Below are 7174 nucleotides of genomic sequence, written 5' to 3'. Positions count from 1 at the left end.
TTTGCACACAGATTCTACTGGACATTTCCAGGGCATTGTTTGACATTCAGAGGTAACATGTAAAATTGAGTATATGGTACCTTGGTCACACATTAAAGTGACGTGAGCCATGCTTGAGCTAAGAGACATAAGATTTTTGATTTCTCCCCTAGCAAGAAATTATACCCTGTAACATGTGCTTGGTAATTACAAATCTTTGCGTGGGCATCAGTGCCATATGCATAATACACCCCGGTGGCACCATTTCAAGGTTGCAGAGTCACATTTTGTAGACGAATCACTTATAATCACCGCTGCTCCTGCAGCACTGTCTGTCAGGCTTTGCTCTGCATGGATGTTTCTATAAGGAATTTTAAAGGTGCTAAGTGATTTCTTAAAAATACAAGTTAATGTTACTGTATTTGAGATATTTCTAAAGACTATCACAAAATGTCACCACATACCATGGGATATGAGTGGGATAAGGAAGGAAAAGAATGCTAACTGAACCTTCTCATTATTAGTAGAACTATCTTGTAAAAGTTGTAAAGACACACAAACATTTTTGTACTTCTCTCCCATGGCAGGTTAGGATATGAATTTGAAGAATCTGTTGAAGTGACAGAGTACAGATACTTTTATTTGGTTAGTTCTGCTTGCTCACATAATTATAAGATCCATGAGCAGTCATTCACTTATACTTTCTTTTTAAAAAAAATTTTTTTTTTTAGGTTTTACCATAAGGATCCATGTGCTCACCAGAGAGACAATAAGAGGGAAAGTGAGAAATCCCCACCCCTACCCCACCCCAGGGAGGATGGTTATACTGCAATCCTTTCTCCTCCTGGGATTTTAGGCATGCACACACATGCACTTGGCATGATTTCTAAGCCACATGTCTGGGACTTGAACCATGGTTGGTCATGTAGGAATCCAGCACCTGAATGACTATATTAACCTGCTTTATTTTCTTTATTATTTCTTAATTTATTTCTTAATTTGTTCTTCACTGCAACCGTACCAAATATGTGTTATGCTGAAAATAGAACAGTTACAATCATAAACTCTCAGAGACTGAGCATTAGTCAGGACCAGATTACAATGGAACCCTGGCTCCACTACCCCTTAGCCATGTGACATCTCAAGGTCACTTTGCTTTCTTTTACCTTGGTTTACTCATCTAGAGAATGGGAACACAGACTAAATCTCCTCATTGCATTGTTGTCGGGATTAAATCATTCATATAAGTATCTGATGTATGAGAATTGTTCAATATTAGCCATTATGTCTATCATGATTATTTTACAAATGAGATAATAGGTTCACAGAGTGCTGACATTCATTTAGTTGATAAATGAGTGATTTATAAGAAGTTTTGTTTGGCTTGCGGTTTGGAGGTCCAAGGCCCAGGAGCCATTCTGGTGGACATCTTACAGTCTCAGTCACATCATAAAGGAAGAGCAGAACACACAAACTGTCTGTAACTCTCTTTGTTCTGGTCTAAATTCCTCTCTTTAAAAATCTACCCCAAGTCAGTCATGGTGGCCTGCCCTAGTGATTTTAATTCTACTTCTTTCCCAAAGGACTCACATTCTGACCCCATAACTGGATCAAGTTTCACCCCCTTATTCCCATTATGATGGCTCAGCACACATCTTGGGGGAGGGGGCCATATTCAAAGTGCAACAGAAAGGTACTATAATTAGCGCAAGATTATACTGCTAGAAAACGGACCTGACATTTGATCTTGGTATCTTTGACTCCAGGGGTCAAGCTCTAAGACTGGCATCACAGCTCATAAAACAGGACAGCAGAGGACTACTTTATTCACACAGGATGACTTAAGAGACACCTGTAAGACTGAGTGACAGTATCTTATCAATAAAGATGTACAAATTGGAACCAGCAGTTAGCGTAATGGCTATGTTGCTGAACTCCCATGTAGTTGACCGCAGTTTGAATCTCAGACCTAGTGGCTTAAACTCACACTGGGCACGTGTGCGTATGTGCCCAAGATCCCAAGAGGAGAATGGAGGAGAAGGGATTGCGGCACAGCCATCCCCCCTGGGGGGTGATTTCTCGCTTTCTGTTTCTCTATCTCTCTGTCTTTCTGGCGAGCGCATGCGCCCTATAGCGAAAACCTCTCCAAGAAATAGAAAGAAAGAAAGAAAGAAAGAAAGAAAGAAAGAAAGAAAGAAAGAAAGAAAGAAAGAAGGAAAGAAAGAACAAATTGATGCAAAGGTCAACTGTGTTGATTGTGTATGTTTTAGGAGTTTAGAATGCAATGCTTATCCTAAAATAAGCCTGAGCACTGCTGGGATGGAGATAAAGTAACTGGTAACTAAGCCCATTTCTTCTTCCTTCCGGGAAGCTAGCCAGATTTCAGTTGCCCCCTTGTTTTCATGTAGACGTTCTGTGTAACTAAATTCTGGCCAATGGATGTCAACAAGCATGTGTTGGGCATCGTTCTCAGGTCTGCTTCATAAAACTCTCTCTTGTGCAATCCTCTTTGTGTTCTTCTCACCTTCTGCCGATGGAAAGAAGAGGGTAGCCAGGACTGTGTTTGGACTATACTTTGACGGCAGGACTCTGTCCAAAAGAAAGGGTCAGTATTTGAATCACTGCTAAGGGAGAGGCCACCCAGTCAAGAAGCCCCATTCTGGAATTCATCTGAAGGAGAAATAAACTTCCATTGTGTTTGAAAGCTAATATGTGGGAGTATGTCAGTTATAATAGTTCATGTTCCCTTCACTAGGACGAATCACCAGCAACAGGTCCCTTGGATGCGTAAGTAGGTTGTTAACAACTGCCTAGAAAACCACAGATATGAGTGTCACTTCTTTTCCCTCTGGGTTTCCCTTCAATAATCCCTGTGACTAGAGTGTACACTTAACTCTGGGATTCCTATATTTTATACTTATGAAGCATGTTTTAAAAAGTTAATCATAGGATTTGAGAGTTGGGAAAGACTTGAAAATTTACCTAGTTTGTCATGAGCGTGCATCCTATCTACAGAAACAGAAAACTCGCTTTCAGACTGCTCTACTATAAAGTAACATCTACCCATCAATTCTAGGTGGCACACAACAGAGAGCAGAAGTTCATGGTCTCTATCCACCTCCAAAGGCAGACATGTTTTGGCCCAGGTACCACTTTAAAGTAAATTGTAATTGGTCAGGTACTCTCCCATGTTCTGCAGACCTCTCCACTCCCTGTGGTCATTCTCTGATCCTCCACACATTCATGTTCTTTGTTTGGCCCCTGAAGTACTTGGATTTATTTTTCCTGGTTGGATTTGAAAAAAAAAAAAAAGATTTGAGTTCAGTCCTCAACTCTACACCATTCTTACTTCTGTGACCAAAAGCAAGCTCCTTAATCTCTTTGAGTTTTTAAATCTACAATATGGTTTCTAAAACTATGGCCTCCTTTTTTTTTTTTTTTTTTTTTTTTAATTTGCTCTAGGGTACAACACTTGCCAGAGAGAGAAAGAGAGACAGTGTGGGAAGAAAGGGAAAGTGAGAAAGCAGCTCCCCACCCCCCTGGGGGGGCACATTGAAATCCCTTCTTCCTCCTCTTCTTGGGATTTTGGGTGTATACATGTGTGACCAGAGTGTCTTTCAATCTGTCAGGTCCAGGACTGGAACCACATAGTTGGTCATTTGGGATCCAGCCGCCTTACCCATCATGCCACTCGCTGACTCTATGGCCTTTTTTATGAATGGTAGTTATGAGGAATAAATGACTTAATATACTACAGAGACTCAGGTATCAGAGTTACTACTGGAACATAATTTTTGTCATATCTTTGTGTGAAGATCTTTGAAACATTTGAAGAAAACGATTATGTCATTCCTGTGGATTCTCTTCTCTAAGGTTGACCATATCTTTCAATTCTTCTTTTAATGTCATTATTTCAGTTGTTTTATCTTTCTCAGCCAGGCTGGTAGCATAAATACGTGAGTAGGCTGAGAGGGGACTATGGTAAACCAAAACAATGCCACACCTAGTATACAAATGGAAGCCAATTTCCAGCTGACTGTTACTAGGTTGCAATATTCCGTTGGAGAGGTCTTAGCAATGAAGAAGGCAATTAGGATTTATATATAAAATTTTCCTTTTTTTCCCCATAAAAATGGACACATGCACTTTCCAGAGAGGAACAGAGAGCTGCAGGGTGGGGGTAGCACCCCCCAAGTGGCATACAGTCATACCGCAATCCCTTTTCTACTTCTCCATCCTGTCAGAATGTCCAGTGCACGGGAGTGTTTTCTCAGCTATTGGGGCCAGAATTTGAACCACATAGTCAGCTATGTGAGGTGTGGCTCTCTTAACCACCAGGCTAAGGGACCCACCTAACTCTTCCAATTTTCAAATGTTAAAAATTAATTTGTCAAACTCTGGCTTAAATGTTCAGACCTTAATAAACATATATTTTAGAGCCCGTGTGCAGAAATCAATCCATATACAGGTGATCCAAATTTGAATAATGGTTTACCAGCTATCAACATGATAAAAGTTTTTTGAAAAATAAATTTTAGTAATTAGAATGAATAATATCTATGTGACTGACATGAGATAGTTTCTGCATATGAATTGAAATGTGTAAGTATATATTATGTATGTTAATTACATGGTAATTATCTTAACAGTTTAGTTGCTGAAATGACTCACTAAATTCAAACACTTTCCAGCCATAGAACAGCTTTAGCAGAGGCAAACGTTACAGTGCAGTAATAGCAGGATATGCATTGACAGGGGTCTGGAGAGTGCAGGGTTAGGCTTCTTTGTCTTTCTAACCCTGGGTCACCAGCATGTGCTCTATTTTCAGGATCAGTTCCATCATCCCAATGGGATAATGTGAAGTACCTTTGTACCAGGAAGGCCATTTCTGTTCATGGTGGGCATCTCTAATAGTGAGCTGGTCACATATTCACAGCACAGCTTTGCGACACGCCTTTCCTCATATAAATCCCCAGACTTCACTAAAACCAGGTACAAGTCACTTGGTTCACAGTGCCCAAAAGAACTCAAAGATTGGTTACAGAACATCATTTATCATTAATATTCTGTAGCATTGGCCAAGGGGTGCTGCCACGCTTGAGTGCTAACACATTCTAGGGATAAAAATGCATACACCAATTCAGCTGAGATTAACCCCTGCTACACTTTCAATGTGATTTCAACTTCAATTTCTCTAAGAATGAAAAGCCATTCTTCACTGTTTTGTTTTTTCCAACAGGCAAAATCACCTTCCTTATGACTGACCAAGACAGCCTTACTGTTTCCCTCAGCTTGACTAAACTTTAGACAGGTTTCTTCCTGATTGTAGTCCCTGACCTCCCTCTCCTTAGATCATTTTCATTAGAAAGCTTGCAACTGTTGGAACCAGCAGTTAGCGTAATGGCTATGTCGCTGGACTCCCATGTAGACGACCGTGGTTCGAATCCCAGACCCAGTGGCTTAAACTCACGCTGGGCGCGTGTGCGTGCATGCCCAAGATCCTGAGAGGAGAATGGAGAAGGGATTGCAGCGTGGCCATCCTCCTGGGGGGTGATTTCTCTCTTTCTGTCTCTCTGTCTTTCTGGCGAGCACACCCCCCTTATAGCAAAAAAAAAAAAAAGAGAGAGAGAGAGAAACCTCTCCAAAAAGAGAGAAAAAAAGAAAACTTGCACCCGTTAAGTCCTTTCTCTGCCCCTTTGATCTGTAAATGTTTTCCAGGACTCCTGTCACCTTTACAACGGTAGGAGTCACCCCTTTGAAATGTAAGCATCAAGAAAGATAATTTCCAAGATCAGCAGATAGAGTAACAGTTATGTACCTGAACTCCCACATAGTCAACTGCAGTTGGAGTCTGGGACCTGGAAGCCCAAAACTCACACCGGGCATGTGTGCATGTGTGCCCAAAATCCTGAGAGGAGAACGGAGGAGGAGGGATTGTGTCATGGCCATACTCTATGAGAGGTGATTTCTTACTTTCTGTCTCTCTTTTTCTCTCTGTCTCTCTGGCAAGTGCACATACCCTATAGCAAAAACCCCCCTCTAAAAAAAAAAAAAAAAAAAAAGCAAGAAAGATAATTTCCATATCTTGCTCTCTGTGATAGTGTAGGAACCTAATCACAATAACTTCAATTAACAAACACATATGACCTAAACACACTGACCCACCTCATCTATATAGCCCCCCTCAAGGTCACAGTTTTCTACTAGCTCATCACAATGTTCAAAATCTCTCCTGTCTTTTTGTTTGGGGAAGTTTAATTCAATCCCATTCTCTTATTGCAATAGTCTTGAATAGTCTTCTCTTTATGATTAACTTTTCTCTGACATGAAATATCATTAAAGAACAAAGTGAATGTAATCACATCTATAGCCACTTAAAAAGCACAAATATTATTCTAAAGTAATTTTTGAGAACTAGAATAAATACCTTGTTTTTCTATATCTTTTTCAAGAAACTACTTGCATGTCGGTCTTGTAAAAGGCATATTTTCAATGTCTAATGATTGATTAATAACAAAAGGTAAAATACTTTGAAAGAATGGCTATTTCTGGTACAGAGTATCCAATTTGGGCAAGGATTCTTGGTCCTCAAGTCTAATTTTAGTTTCAATAAAGTTTTATTAAAACTGTCTTTTAACAGAGGTTTTTGTTTTTTTATTAGCACAGCATCTGTGATGTCCTTCTGAAGTAATAATAACAGGAATAATGCTATTTGGGAAAGTAATTTGGTACAATTTGAACATTTCATGTGGTATAATTTATAATATGTTTTTTTCCTGTTAATATCACTACCAATAATCAGAATAGTTTAGGAAAAAAAAAAAAGAATAGTTTAGGAAATTCCAGATTGGGTGGTATCCTTTTCCTCAAGCCACTTAATAATTAGGTTGTGGACAGATAAAAATGTATGCTACTCATACTAAGTGCTTTGTATTTTTTTTAGTAACATGGGTATAAAAGTGATGGTGGTTGGGAACCAGCAGTTAGCGTAATGGCTATGTCGCTGGACTCCCACGTAGTCGACCGCAGTTCGTGTCCCGGACCCGGTGGCTTAAAACTCACGCCGGGCATGTGTGCGTGCGTGCCCAAGATCCCAAGAGGAGAAAGGAGGAGAAGGGATTGCGGCGTGACCATCCCCCCTGGGGGGTGATTTCTCGCTTTCTGTCTCTATGTCTCTCTCTGTCTGTCTGGCGAG

Source organism: Tupaia chinensis, unplaced genomic scaffold (genome assembly GCF_000334495.1).
Source record: "Tupaia chinensis unplaced genomic scaffold, TupChi_1.0 Scaffold000262_1, whole genome shotgun sequence".
Classification (NCBI taxonomy): domain Eukaryota; kingdom Metazoa; phylum Chordata; class Mammalia; order Scandentia; family Tupaiidae; genus Tupaia; species Tupaia belangeri.
Note: the sequence above shows the minus strand (reverse complement) of the source record.